General features: G+C 55.3%; 1 protein-coding gene across 24 annotated transcripts in view; it reads left to right on the plus strand.

Annotated features, from left to right (window-relative positions):
• The window catches only part of NFASC (neurofascin), a 100,497-nt gene that overhangs the window by 15,800 nt on the left and 69,885 nt on the right, over positions 1–14,812 (plus strand). For 5 of the 24 annotated variants that reach the window (XM_063356734.1, XM_063356748.1, XM_063356739.1 and 2 more), the window contains exon 1: positions 2,153–2,449. The exons of 3 other annotated variants lie outside the window; for them this stretch is intronic. The gene's annotated coding sequence lies outside the window, so the exon portion shown is untranslated. Of the gene's footprint in view, positions 1–987; positions 1,007–2,150; positions 2,450–14,812 lie in introns of those variants that run through there. 16 more of the 24 variants (XR_010073829.1, XM_063356745.1, XM_063356743.1 and 13 more) reach the window with 11 other exon arrangements.

Genomic DNA, 14,812 nt, shown 5'->3' on the forward strand with positions numbered 1-14,812 from the left:
AGTCGTGTGGAGGGGACGGCTGAGGGACCAGGGACCCCGAGGAGGTCTCACCCTGCTGCTCAGCCTCGAGCAGCTCCGGGATAAGCTGGGTTTTGGCCGTGGAAAGCATTTGTGGGAGGAGTGCCATTTGCCGTTTCTCAGTTCAAGAAGGAAAAATCCCCCGTGTCCCTCTGTCCTTGTACAGGCTGTCCTGCCTGCCCCGTCCCGCATCCTTCGGAGAGCCCCGGCGTGCCATGGCCCGTGCCGTGCCAGCGAGCTCTCCCTTGCTGCGAGCGCAGTGCTGTTAAAGGCCCTTTGCGAGGATGGGGGAACCGGTGCATCCATACTGGTGTTACTGGGAGGAGGAGAAGTGCCCTGCGCTGGGGACTCGGGCTCTGTACGGGACCTAATGCCCGCGTGGTGCAGGCTTTGCTGCACCCTTCGGCTCTGGTTGCGGAGCTGGACGCGACCGCGCACTCCCAGCTCCAGGACCCTGCCGGCATCTTCGCTCCCTTCTCCCCCCGCTCCCTGCCCTCCTCCTGCTCCCCCCAACCCTTTTCTTCGCCCTCTCTTTTACCCTCCCCTGTGCTCTGAGTCACCTTGTCTGCACCGTGGGGGACGCCATGAGGAAAACCTGTTCACGTCTGGCTGCTCAGCCCACGCTGTGGGCGCGTGGGAGCGAGCTGAGACGCGTCTGTCTCTCCCCCGCGCCGGGAGCCCCCCCGCTTCCCACCCGGGCACCCCTGCACCCCAGCAGCCATGGGGACACCGCTGCTTTCCCGGCAGCTGCAGTCTGGTTGGCAGAAAAGCATTTAACTCCTAGGGCTGCAGTTAATTGTTACACAGGGCAGGACAGTTCAGGCCGCGCTGAAACCCGCTGGGAGGGAATTATCCTCTCCCTGGCTCTGAATGCCTTTGCTGCCATGCTCCGGGAGTTAAACCTGCAGCCGATGCTGCCGGTCGCTGCGTCTCGGGCGTTGAGCCTCGCCGGGCTCGGGAAGGTCCCGCCAGCCGCGCCGGCAATGCAGTAAGTGATTCAGCAGAACGGCTGGAGCCAAGCGGGTCTGGGAGGAGGGTTCGGGAGCTGCTTTGCTCTATTAGCTTGTGCTCCGCCGTGTTCAAGCCTTGCCCATGTGTTGCGAGGTGGCTGGGGTGGTGGATGATGGGTGCGTCGCCGTCCGGTGGGTGTTTTTGGGGGGGAGACCGTGTGCTCCCAGCGCGCAGCAGCTCGAGGCAGGACGTCTTGCACCGGGCGCAGAGTCTCAAGGACGGTTGGTGTTCGGGAGCAGGGAGGGTCGGAGAGTTGTTTGGAGCTCGGTTCTGCAGCGTGCTCGGTGCTTTCCGCATTGCAAGAGCAGGACCTGGGAGCTCTAAGGGAATTTTCATTGTTTCCCACCCCGGCTGGTAGAAGGGCAGAAAAGCCCGTGCTGTCCAAAGCGTGCCCTCAGCATCCTCCTCGGCTTCTCTTGCTTAAACTGGAGGGATTGGCACTTCTCGGGCTGCTTCTTGTACTTTGCAATAAATAACATTCTCTGCAGAGTCGGTGAAGTCTGCGTTTGGGGCATATCAGGACTGTGGCTGCAGGGCGAAGGGGGGGGGTGTGTGCTTTAATTCATTCACTCTCTTGTGCATCCATTTGGTACCAGCAGAGTTGGCACCTGAGCAATCAAATGAGGCTCCCTGTGACTCCTCACTCTTCCGTACCTTCTTTGCCTCAGTTTCCATAGCTGTAAAATGGACATGCTGCTGTTGGAGAGGGGGGAAAATTGTGCTGAAACACAGGTGAAATACCTAAAAACTCCTGGCTAGGAAGTTTCCACCTGCAGGCTGGCTCCGGCGTGGGTGAGATCCCTGCCCTGCCTCCTCGGCAGCTTCGCCCCGTGATGTACGGGTCTGTCTCCCCACCGCGGGTGCCGCTGCCAGCGGGGCTGGAACAAAAGGAAGCTGCATCTGGGAACAAAACCCCGTCGTACCGGCAGCGCTGGCGCCCAGGACACGGGGACAGGCCCTGGCTGGCACTCGAACCCGCTCCCCGCTGTCTCGGGCACCGGCAGGGGACAGAGTGGGTAGTGTCCTGCACCACAGCTCCTGCATTATTCATGGGGGAGAGTCCAGCAAGAGCAAGGAGGGAAGGGAGAAGAGAAGTCGGAGTTATTAATAACAGCTATTGTGCCTTCTCCCCTTCACCGGCCCGCAGGGATGGGTGGGCTGGAGATAACCCAGCCCTGTGTCTGGGGGAGGATGGGGAAAGGGTCTTGGGCAGCAGCTCGGTGATTTCTGGGCTCGTCCCTGGTTGCACCCGCTCCAGGGCTGGGGGCTGCTGGCGGAGCCGCGGGGCTCACGGCTCTGCGAGGGCTTAGCGCATCCCCCCCGGCACAGGGAGACACTGTGTGGTTGGGATAGAGGAGACGGAGAACATTAACCCGAGCGCTGAAGGGGAAAAACCGTGTCTTAAATGGGAAAGGCAAAGGTAGGCGGCTCTCTGCCTTCGGAGTGACTTGTGAGGAGGGGGCGGCGGAGGTGATTTTCTGTAAAAGCCTCGGATGTTGGGACGTTTGCAGGAGGATGGGCAGGAAAGCGCTGCTGTGTCCTGCTTGAGGGCTGACCGGCGCGTCCCGAGGGCTTCCCAAAGGCACGGCGTGCGTCACCTTGGGGCTGAGACCGGCCTGTGGCTCCGTCCGCGTGCGGCTGTCCTGCTGCGCAGCGGTGCGCTGAGAGCGGCCGCCGGCACCCACGCCTCCCTTTGCTCTTTCATTGCCTCATCCTGCCGTGGCTGGATGGTGCCTGGGGCGAGCTAGTTGGGTTTTGATCTCTATTATCGCAGTGTGTCTTTCGACTTTCTTGCTTTCCGTTCTTTTCCGAGTCAGGCAGGGATGACGTGGGCATCTAACCCCTTAATTCCTGCTCTCGGGGCTGCTTCTCACCGAGACGGCGCTGAATAACGCTGCTGCTGTGCCTGGGTGGAAACAGCCTGTTCCTCTGCAGGGGGGAGGCGCTGGTGTAAATATCAGCCTTCATCAGAAACATATGTACCTTTTGATTTAATTACGATGCTTCTCTCTTAATCCAGAGGGCTTTAGGGCAAGATGTAAAAGTGCTATCCTGACTTCTTGGGTCGCTAATAAGCTTTTTCTTTCAAAAAGGAGTTGGCGGCTCTGCAGTAATCTGGGTGTAAGCTGATTGTAGCCTCCTGCTCCCTCGCGCTGTGCTGGGGGTTTCTTTGGATCCAAGCTGGTGTGGGAAGGAGGTTATTCCAGAGCACCCATGGATTTTTTCCCCAGGGGTCTGCCCGCAGCCCTGCGCTGCAGGCAGCCCCAAGGCGGTGGCAGGAGGCGTTAGAGCGCCCTGCAGCCTCTGGGCGCGAGGAGATGGAGATGATGGAGGTGAAACTCCGTGGGGAGGTGATTAGTGTCTTCCTCCCACAAACTGTGCTGGGCATTTTTCATTACTATTTAATGTCAGGCTTTGTCTGTTCTGCTTTGCCCAAACCCTCCGTGCACTGAGATGCTCCTGAGGCCCTGGAAAACTCTGTGCACGGAGGAGAGCGCAGCCAGCTGGGCTGGCTTTGTGCTTTGGAGGAATGCAAAAGGCATGTACAAGCTGGTGACCTGGAAATCTGCCTCCCTGCTCTCCTCCATCCGTCCAGGAGGACCCGTGAGCTGTGTGGTATGAGGAGGATATTGCATCTTCGTTGCCCCCAGCAATGGCTGGCACATCCCAGCACAGAAATTCAGCCTTTCCCCCCAGCCCTGCCCGTGCTGCGGGGAAGAAAACTGCTCTCTGAGCTGCCCCGGGTTTTGACACCGGCCGCATGGTCAGACGGTTTGGGTGTAATTGCAGCCACGTTGCTCTGGAGATGCTGTGTCGAGTTATATACATCAGTGGTACCTGTCTGTTGCTGTAATTTGATCTGATTAAAATGAAAACCTCTCAAAAGGTTGACTGGGAAACCTATCCTAAAAGCCCTGATAGCAACGGCTGTGTTTCAGTGCTGCTGGTTTGCTTCCAGAATATGCTCCATCAGACATCTGTTGGGGGGGGGACTCTCTTTCAAGGACCCAGAGCTGTCTGCAGGTCAGTCTCCCCCGCGTGTAGCTCAAGACTCAGTCCCTCTCCTGCCGGTGAAGCATCTGAATGTGGGAAAGCAGAAACCAAAGTCTCTGGATGAGCTCAGTTTTGCTGCCTTTTGTCTTCCTCCTCCGGTTGCCCTGGCATCTTTCCTTCCACACCCACAACTGCGCAGTACCAGCGCTGAAAGGCAGGTCAAAATTATACCCCCCGGGCTCCATGCTGGGCTGCGGCCGTGGAGTTGCAACAAGAGCCATTAGTCACCCTGTAATATCTAGCAGGGATTTGCTGGGAACCGGTGAAAAGGGCGTTAACGCGTGGCAAGCTCTCCTGCATCCCAGCCATGACCCGGCGGGATGGCATTAGCATCCCCAGATGGAGCGGGACCAGGCGTGTCCCGAGGCTGACGTGACGAGCTGGTTGCGCTGCCGGCACTCGGAGTACGGCACATACATTTCCATGCATCCCTCTCTCTCTGGGAAGATTTTGCATAAAACTGTACAGAAAATAATTAGCATAAAATGGCTGAAATGAGGCTGTTGGATGGGTACCAGGCTCCCGGGGGTGCAGCGGGGACCCTGGGCAGGGCTGGCTCCTCCTGCCAGGGCTGGAGCAAACCCTCTGCCAGCTCCAGAGGGAAGGGGAGAAGCCGTCTCCGAGCCGCAGGGAAAACCAGCTGCCATTGGAAAACCAGCTCCTTGAGTTCTGGTGGGGTGGGAATGGCGAGGAGGTTTCCGATTTCTCAATCATCATGTAATTGTGCAGAACACGGTCCTTTAATTGAATCGACTTCTTATATATCCCGACTGGGTGTTTTCTTTTCCATGTCAGTTTATTTACTGCAGTAAGTGATGGGATTTCTCTGTCCCTCTCTAGTTAAACTGCCCGTGGGCGCGGGAAAGGGCTGTGATGGAAAAAAAGCAAGTAAAAGGCTGTGGGTGCCCGGGGGCAGAGGGATGGGGAAAGGGGGCAGCTCGGGGCTCCCCATAGCGTTGCTGCATCCCTGCGAGTCTCTGCCCGCAGCCTCAAGTTACCTTTTGGTGCAAGATCAGGTTTGGCATTTGGAGTAAAAAAATTAAAAAAAAATAAAATAAAATGCAAATGGGTTCAGCAATCTCTGATGCGAGCGGCTCACGCTGGCTTGGGCTGCAACGGGAGCTGAGTTAGAGGAGCAGGAGACGGGGTCTGGAAGCAGCGGTGGGGGGACCAGCCTCTCTGCCAACGGCTCAGGCTCCCTTCAAGGAGGTTTTTCTTCTAATTAAGATCAACAACAACAAAAAAAGGCACTCAAACTGGTGCTTCAGAACTGACATCGCAAGAAAGGTCTTTTTTCCTTTATTAATATTAAATTAACAGCCTTTTGCCAAGGGGAGCGGGGAGGAAGGTCCTCTGCCTGCCTGCTCCCAGGCAGGGCTGGGGGGGAGCACACTTCGGAGGGCTTGTCATAGCTCTCACTAATTTCTCATGAATAATTTTTGAGGTGGGGAGCAAATCCCCCCCCCTTTTTTTTGCTCAGGAGGGCGTTTCTGCGCATGAACGCGGGTTGCTATGGCCACGCGCGAGAGCTGCGCTCCCGGGGGATGCGACCGAGCGGATGGGGAGAGCGGGGGGAGCTCGCGACCCCCAGGAAGGGGTCTGACGGTGATGTGCTGCAAGGATGTCTGCTGCTCCAAACCATCCTGCTCCGATCCTGATGTCTGATTTAGTGACACTCTGAAGCCTAAACGGCTTTCGTGCCTCCCCGTGTGCTCTGGGGCAGGGTTGGGTCCTGCACACTTCATTCCTCCTTCATGGAAATCCTCATTTTTCCAAACTCAGAGCTCGCCTCTCTTGCGTTCCGCAGGATTTTGATGGTGGAAACCTGTTAGCTGGTTAGATGATTTGATTTATTGCCTCCGTAATTTAATCCTCTCCGTCCGGTTGCCGAGATGCTCGCCGCGCAGCTCGCATTTGGCGCTGGCTCCCCGACGTCCTTGTGCCTCCTGGTCCTTCTGCAGCGGGTTTGTTCTCCCCTTTCCACCTGAACCGGCGCTTCAGGCCACCTTTATATTTGGTCCTTCTCGTTCCGCAGGCTCAGTGCTGTAGGAAGCACGGCGGGCGGGAGAGGTGGGAGCCCCGATTCCTGCCTCTGCCCTGCCTGCATCCTGCGTGGAGCCGCGGCGTTGGGTTTGCTCCCGTTCCCTGAAACTCCACAGCTTTCTCAACCGATGCAAAGCAGACAAAGGGTTACAGACGCCTGCAGGTTCTGACCAGCTTTCGGAGCCGTCAGCGAGGCCGGGAGGCAGATATTATGGGAATTGTATGCATGCCTGAGCGGGAGGGAGGCTCGGCTGCTTGGCATCCGCTCGTCACATGGTGCCCGTTTGGATGCCAGGGGAAGGATCCTGAGGTTGCCACCCAGAATAGATGCTTGTTCTTAAGCTAATTGCACCCTTTCAGCGATTCTCAAATAACAAGGGTGCCAAACTTTCTCTGCTCCGAAAATTCCTGGAAAATGCCTGACACTTTTCATTATGCGTTGGAAAGAACGCTTTTAAAAGAGGTAGCTGGCAAAATAAACAGCTGTTTGTAATTGCAAGATCATAAAAAAAAAGAGTGTTTTATGAGCAGCGAAAAAAAAAAATATTCTGGCTTTATCGAGCTGCTTCAAGGGGCTGGGTTCTGCCAGGCTTGTGATTTCCCCAGTTACTTTGGGAAGCGCTTGCCAAGGGAGAGCGGGCTCAGGCTTTGGGCATCTTCCCGCGTCTGAAACGGTACAGACCCGCTTCCCCTCTCCGCGTTTGTAAAAGCAACGTTTCGGTCGATTTTTTTACAAGTGCGTTTCCTTCTCCGATGGCGATAAAGACTCGGGAGCTGCCTTCCCAGCCCTGCCTGCTGCCCGCGTGGCGCTTGCCTGGGCAGCCGCCCCCCGCCTCCTGCAGCCGGGCAGCACCGCTCCCCCTCCGACAACGGCACCTGGAAAACGCTGTTTCTGCCTTTATATCTATTTTTTTCAGGCGAGAAAAAAACGAGTCGCCCTGCTCGGGACCCAACCAGAGCTCATTAACAGAAGGCCCTTGGTATTTTGTGCTGGGGACGGTGTGGCTTTACCACTTTGTAGCAAGGAGTATGGGCTTCCCTGCAAAGGAGCTTGAAGATCCCATCCTTAAATGAGAGCGTAACTCTTGAGGCAGGAATCTGCTTGAGTTGGGTGTGAAGATGGAGCTGGGGGGTACAGGGTCGGCGCAGAACTGATCAGACTTGTGGCTCGCTCTGCCTTTGTTCACGCTGGGCTTGAAATCAAGCTACTTGTGTGATAAGTGCGTTGCCTCGAAGTGCGGCTTGTTAGGAGTGAAACTAGCAGCAAGGCTGGAAGGCAAAACTGAACTCTCTCATCGCTTGTTATGGCTTAAAAACAATTGAAGCTGGCTTTTCCCCTCTGTTCTTTGAGGGGGTTTAATAAATGAGCTGTGAAAATATCTCTGGGGAGAGATGATTTTTTAACGTAGCTATCTTTTAAGCGTAGGCTTGCCTTATCAACGTTTCTAACGAAGTCTTAAAGCAGAGAAACGGCTAAATGGGTTAGGCTCGTCGGTGCCGTGGGCTCTCAATGGGATTTCAGCGCGTAACTCTCTGGTAGGATGGAAGAAACCAGCCTTAACCTTCAAGCCCAGCAGCCACGAGCGGTGGTACCAGTGCGTACGTTATGGTACCGCAGGCTGGGGACATTGCAGTCAGCACCACGCTGAATATTGGAAAATTCGGAATCAGTGTATTGTTTTGGTTTGGGGTTTTTTTTGCCTTTTACAGTGATCCAGCTCCACGGGGTTCTCTGTGTGCATTTTGGTCAAGAAACTCAAACTGACTCTATTTTTAAAGTTAACATGTAGCTTTCTGTTGGGTTCTGCTCCGCTCTGTCGTGGTTTAACCCCAACCAGCAGGTAGGAGCACGGTAGGGTCCTACCCAGCCTTTCTCCCCCCGCAAGGAAGAGTAGGGAGAAAAGGAGGGGAAAGAAAAGAAACCCTCCTGGCTTGAGATAAAGACACTTTAATAGAACAACATCAGAAAAGGAAAATAACAATAATAATGACACAAGTCACTCTCACTGCCTGGTGCATTGGCACTGTCCCGAGCGGCGATGGCGAGTGCCCCCCACCTCGGCTAACCCCATTTCTGTACTGAGCATGAGGTCTGTGCTATGGCATATTGGCCATTCCATCGTTCTGTCTAGGCTTCTTCTGGGCTTCTACGGGAAGCGGAAAAAAAAGTCCTTGAAAATGATAAACCTCGCCTGGCAACAACTACACCAATATGTATTGTTGACATTCCTTTCGTACCAAATCTGAAACACAGCAACCACTAGAAAGAGAATTAACTCTGTCCCAGCTGAAACCGGGACATGCTTTTGAAGCCACTGCGCAAAGCCCAAGCTCATGTAGTTCCTTCAGTGTGAGAATAACGTTGCTTGGAAAATGTCAGCAGCTCGTGTTACAAAAAAAAACGGGAAAGAAACTCTTTCAAAAACCATGTGGAAAACATCTACTGTTTTCCGTATCGCTTTAGGCAAGGTGGAACACGCTCTGCATTTCTATATTGTCTTCTGTCCTGGGGGAAGGCAGGGGATGCTTTGGCTGAGCATTGCGGAGCACCAGCCGCCCCGATGCTCCCTCCGCAGCCCCTGCCAGGGGAGAGCTGGGGTGCTACTCAGTGGGACCATTTCTCCTCTCCTCGAGTACTGTCAGGGGGAAAAGCATTTTAGTATTTTACTGGAAAACCAAAGGCAGATAGATTTCAGTTCAAGCTTTGGCATGCAGAACTCAAGAAAATTGCTGATTCAGCCCTCTGTTCCCAATCCCTTCTCATCACCCCTTGTTCTCTGTCAGCTACAGTGTTTTAACGGCTTTTACAAAGATATTTTGCATTTAACACATGCAGCGGTTCACCTCCATGATGCAGAGCTTGGCTGGGTGAATTTGAGAGACAGTGGAGTAGTTAAATATTGAAGTTTTCCTTTCCTTTGTTTTCTGCTTGTCTTTAAACTCCATTATTTATCTAGTGACGTTTTCCCCTGCTTCCAGTCCTTGTCAGCAAGAGGAGATTTGCACTTGGAAGGGTTTGTGGGATACGGGTTTCAGATCTCCCAGCCTGTGGGATGCTGGAAATGATAATTCTTTGCCAAGAAAGGTTGGACCAGATGATCCTTGATGTCTCTTCCAACCTGGTGTTCTGTGATTCTGTGACAAAGGTCCTTAGCTCACGCACCCCTGGCTCAAACTGGCCTCCCAGCTAAATGCCGCTTGTATTCTCCGCATTGATCTTGCACAGCTGGAGATCACAAAGCGATGGTTAGTCCTGCAGCTGGTTTATGGACATGTTGGAGCGGGGCCCGAGGAGGCCCTGGAGCTGCTGGGAGGGCTGGAGCCCCTCTGCTGTGGGGACAGGCTGAGAGAGCTGGGGGGGTTCAGCCTGGAGAAGAGAAGGCTCCGGGGAGACCTTCCAGCCCCTTCCAGTCCCTAAAGGGGCTGCAGGAAAGCTGGGGAGGGACTCGGGATCAGGGAGGGGAGCCATGAGACAAGGGGTAATGGCTCTAAACTGCAAGAGGGGAGATTTAGATGAGATCTGGGGAAGAAATTGTTTGCTGTGAGGGCGGTGAGCCCCTGGCCCAGGTTGCCCAGAGAAGCTGTGGCTGCCCCATCCCTGGAGGGGTTCAAGGCCAGGTTGGAGGGGGCTTGGAGCAACCTGGGCTGGTGGGAGGTGTCCCTGCCCAGGGCAGGGGGTGGCACTGGCTGGGCTTTAAGGCCCCTTCCAACCCAAACCATTCTGTGATTCTATGATTACTTATCTATCATTTATCGCCGACACCTACGCTGTTCCTGTGCCCATCTGCACTTTATCAGGGCACAGACCGGTTGCTTGTACCTTCACATTGACACAGCCGGTGCCAGAAATGCCGCCGGCCGGGGTGTGCATTGCGCCGGGTGCCGGTGACAGCAGGTTTGCAGGGCAGCTGGGGAGCAGCAGTGCACGGAGGATCTCTCCAGCAGAGCCTCGCTGCTTTTGCCTTCGATTTGTCTCTTTTAAAAGAAATACTAAACGCCAGCCTGGTCTTTCAATATGCATACACATCCCTTTTTTCTTTTTCTTTGTTTTTTTTTTTTTTAATTTCATTTTTTTAAACACAGTGAACAAGTAATCCCTACCCTGCATCCTGTGCTCAGTCCTGAAGGTTAAAAGCTGTTTTCGTGCCAGCTTCATTATGCAGAAGCCAAATGCTTCTACCAATTAACTTATTACTCTTTTGGAGGGGGCTCAAAAGGCAGATGGAGCGACTGTGCCGGCAATGTTAATGACCGTGTTGCAAAGGGTGAGAATTTTATGCAGAGCAATGTGGAAACTTGTGAAGGCTTTGCTGAGAAATACCAAAGAATGGTGTTTCCCTTCTAATTCTGAGCTCAGGGTAAGAAATATAACGTGTGATTTCACAGCATCTCTGCTACTCCAGGCTAAACCGCGCTGCCTGGCGTTAAAGGCTGTCAGTAGTTCACCTCTGAGGATGGGCAGCAAGAACGGGGCCACCAAAATGTGGTGGGAGACACGTAGACCATTAACTTTGGGTCGCCGACTGCTTCTCTTGGGAAATAAACTGCTTTAAAATGTTGTTGGTGGGGCGTGAGGGAGGAAGGGGGAGCGAAGGCGCCCAGCTTGGGGGGTTGAGGGGTGCAGGGGATGCAGCCAGAGCCGTGGGGCTGCTTTGACTTTAACCTGCATTACCAATAAAGTCTGTGCGTCAACGTCTCCTGGGTGAATGTCTGTCCCATAAGATGAAAGCCCCCCGACAGGCCGTTTTCTGGCAATTTGCAGGAATTGAATGCCCGTAGCAGAGGCCGAGAGGTCCCCAGCTGGGTTTGAAACGGGCCAACAGGTTGGGGAGTTGTTGGCAGCGACCAGCTGAAAGGCAGGCAGCGCGGGGAGGGCTTTTCCTTTGGAAAACTGGCTGAAAATGTGGATTTGTGAGACTTGGTTTGCCCCTTTTTTGGAAAGTCATCACAAGACACACTTTATGTCTGCAGAATAATCCAGTAAAGGGTAATTTTTTTGTGAAGCTGTGGCAGGTGGGCAGTCATTGAAAATCAGATTTCCCAGACATGAGCTCAATTATATCATAGTAATGTGACTTGTTCAGGAAGTCTAGATGAGAGGTAATGATCTCCTTCCTCTGGTTCCCCACGTGTAATTAGGATCTAAGCGCGCACAGGGCAAGGAAAACCCGTTACACAGCATTTTTGCAAAAGCAAATCCGGTGCTACTGAGAGAGGCAGATTCCCAGATAGCCTCGGTGTTTGCGTTTTTACATAAGGTTTTCCAGAATTGCCCTATGTTTCTTGGTCCCCTTCCGTTTCTCCGAGCTGCTCCGCGCTGAAGGCTCACTAAAGGTTGTACGTCCGATGGCTCAGGGATGAAATGTCAGATTTGCTGCCGCTTTGCTCCGTCACCGCTGTCGAAGCGCCTGGGATTTGAAATTAAATGTCAAAGGCATTTTGCAGCACATGGGAGCCAGATGTGCTCCAAGACTCTGGCTGGGAAGAGCAGAGCAGCTTAATTGCCTCCATTGACTCTTTTTGGGGAGACTTATCCCTGGATTTGGGTGGATACCCATCGTAGGGATGTGGTCCTGGGGAGCTGCCTGGTTTAAGGGGGTGGATGGAGGAGGGGGTGGATGGAGGACACAGTGTCTGGCAGCCTCCTGCTCACCACCACTCGCTGTAAGGTGATACAACAGCTTGAGGGCCCTCGGCCAGGCTCTGGGGAAGAGCCGGTGTCTGTAAATACAGCTCACTTACGGGGATTAATCATCAGCAGGCGTGTTCCTGCCTTGTCGGTGACACCCGGGCGTTTGATCCGGTTACAGACGGGGGGAGATGGTGTCCGGGGATCTACTCTGGGGGCAGCTGGTGGTTGATGGGGTTGGGAGCATTGCTGAAAGCAGCCAAAAGGATTGGGGGAGAGTGCAAAGGAGGAGCAGAGCCTGCGTACCCGGCAAAACACCCGTGGGGCTGCAGCAGGTGGGTCCCCACGGACCTCAGCATCTCCGCTGGGCATGGCCAGCCTGTGCCCCGTTGTGTTCCCGCTGGGAACGTGGCATTTCCAGCCTCTCGGAAGGTGCATTCCTGCGTGGGCGGGTGGCTGCACAGCCCTGCTTTGTTACCTGAGCCCTCTGAGGGGGCACAGAAGGACTTGCCCCGTGACGATGCTCATCGGCTCCTCAGAGCTGGTCGCAGCCCTCGGTGCCATTTCTGTCTCCTGTTCTCGGTGGCAAACCCCTCCTTGCTCCCCCCTTGTCTCAGCTCTTCTTCTGGGCTTACACCACCCCATGAAAATTAAAGCTTTTGTGCTCAAGTCCTTCTTCACCTTTGAATACTATAATTTCCAGTGGGAAATATTCAGCACTTGAATAATTGCAGCCATTCAGTGTGTCTTGAACGGCACCCATGCCTGCGAGCAGGTCTGAAAGAGCCCGGCTCTGCCCCCAGCCTGGCCTCGCTGCCTGCACGGCTTCGGGACGGCCGCCCTGGAGCCTGTACTTCTACTTTTCAACCCAAAAACCCAGAATTATTGACCTTCCTTCTGGTTGTGCTGTGGAAATAACTGCATTTCCCTGATGGAGGGAGCGTTCGGCTTAATAAAATGAAGGGTGGTCTGCACTAAGGCAATTGTTTTCTTTTCCATCTGCTAAATAAAAACTCTCGGGGAATTGTTTTGAGAGGAAAGCCCGTGGAATAACCAGTCTCTGTTTGCAGAGGCGCAGGCAGGACCAGGGCTCTCCCGGCTCCCTCTGCCGCCGCGTTTACCCGGGGATGCTCCCGTGCTACTCCCCCCGCTCACCCTTGTCCCCGCGTTCACTTGTCCCTGCCCGGCCACCCAACCCGGGGCACTGGGGACACTGGCTCTGGGCACAGCAGCTCTCCTCGATGCTGGGGACCGCTCTGGGCTGTGGTACAGACCCATCCGTATCCCTGACCCTGCCGAGGCTGAAAGCAAGTTTTCCTCCCAGTCAAAGGACTCAACAGGGCACTGGGGGGTTCCCGGGAAGGAGTTAGAGGGGAGTGGGAGGGTTAATGGCTTTTTCCCAGGCTCTTTAGTGATCACAAGTGACCAGGAGCTCAGTAATGTGAGAGAGAAACACAAATACTCCAATTCATTTGGTACCAAAGTGGCTTCCCGGTGTGGGAGCAGCTGAGGGCCTTTTAACCCCTGGGTGCCCCACGCTGAGGGTCAGGCCCTTTGTCTTGATTGACCTTTTCCTTCTGTGCGAAGGAAAAACCCCTGTCGTGGCGTCGGGGCGTGTGCATCTGCGACGACGTGCACCGTGTCGCCGGGTGCGGCTGAACGGGGCGGCTCGTCCTGCCGGGCACCGCGTGCGGGACAACGTGGGCAGCTCGGGCGCCCCATACTGAAGAGGGGCTTTGGTGGCACAGCCGAATAAGTCACCGTTTAGTTACGACTTGAGGGTGGGAGAGACACTGTGGGCTCTGGGAATGCCCTCAGCGTGGGCAGGGGAGAGGCTGGGCAGGGGCTCCCGGAGCTCGTGGGATCTGTGGGACCCTTCTCCTCCTGGGACCTCCGTGTGACAACCGCAGGCTCCACGCCGTGCTGACCTTTCCAGCTTTTTAACTGAATGAAAGCCCAGAGGGGAGGGGAGCTGGCCCGGGCAGCGTGTCCCCTGCCACGTCTTGCGGTCTCCTCCGGACACGGGGATTGAGTGCGGGCAGCGGCGTGTGTCTGGGAGGCTCGGCCAGCTGACGGCTATTGAACCCTCGCTGCAGGCTCGTCCGGAGCCCTGCTGGGACACAGCTCCTGCCTGGGTCACTGGTATTTGTTGTCATGAAGGAGAAGCAGCCGCAGGAGGAAATTGCTGCTGGGATAAGTCATGTCTGATGCTCTGTGCCGGGTTAAGGGCTGCCTGGCAGAGTCGGGGCTGCGGTGCCGGGGGGGACACGGGGATGAGCGCCAGCTCGCTCCCGTGTCCCACGGCTCCTCAGGCGGTGGGAGGTCAGCGCTGGGTTGCTCTGCCTGAAGTGGCTTTGTCCATCGCCACAGCCGCTCCCCTGAACATCTCAAGACACATCAGCGGTGTGGATGAGGTCCAGGTTATAAGGAATGTACCAGGAGGGAAGAAGCAAGGGCTGGTGCCCTTAATGAATTCAAGCCAGACCATCTCCTGGCCCCATGCAATTATCACAGAATCACAGCATGGTTTGGGTTGGAAGGGACCTTAAAGGCCACCCAGTGCCACCCCCTGCTCTGGGCAGGGACACCTCCCACCAGCCCAGGTTGCTCCAAGCCCCGTCCAACCTGGCCTTGAACCCCTCCAGGGATGGGGCAGCCACGGCTTCTCTGGGCAACCTGGGCCAGGGGCTCACCGCCCTCACCCCCGAAGAATTTCTTCCTCAGATCTCATCTAAATCTCCCCTCTTTCAGTGTAAACCTGTTCCCCCTCATCCCATGGCTCCCCTCCCTGATCCCGAGTCCCTCCCCAGCTTTCCTGGAGCCCCTTTAGGGACTGGAAGGGGCTGGAAGGTCTCCCCGGAGCCTTCTCTTCTCCAGGCTGAACCCCCCCAGCTCTCTCAGCCTGTCCCCACAGCAGAGGGGCTCCAGCCCTCCCAGCATCTCATCACGGTGTCACCCGCTGCCCTCCGTGCAGGGCCCCGTGCAGCACTAAAACGGGCTGCCAAGACAGTGCCATCCCTGTGTCCTGTGCCCTAAAGTTGCCCCTTAAAGCTTCTC

This window comes from Chroicocephalus ridibundus, chromosome 20 (assembly GCF_963924245.1).
Source record: "Chroicocephalus ridibundus chromosome 20, bChrRid1.1, whole genome shotgun sequence".
Lineage (NCBI taxonomy): Eukaryota > Metazoa > Chordata > Aves > Charadriiformes > Laridae > Chroicocephalus > Chroicocephalus ridibundus.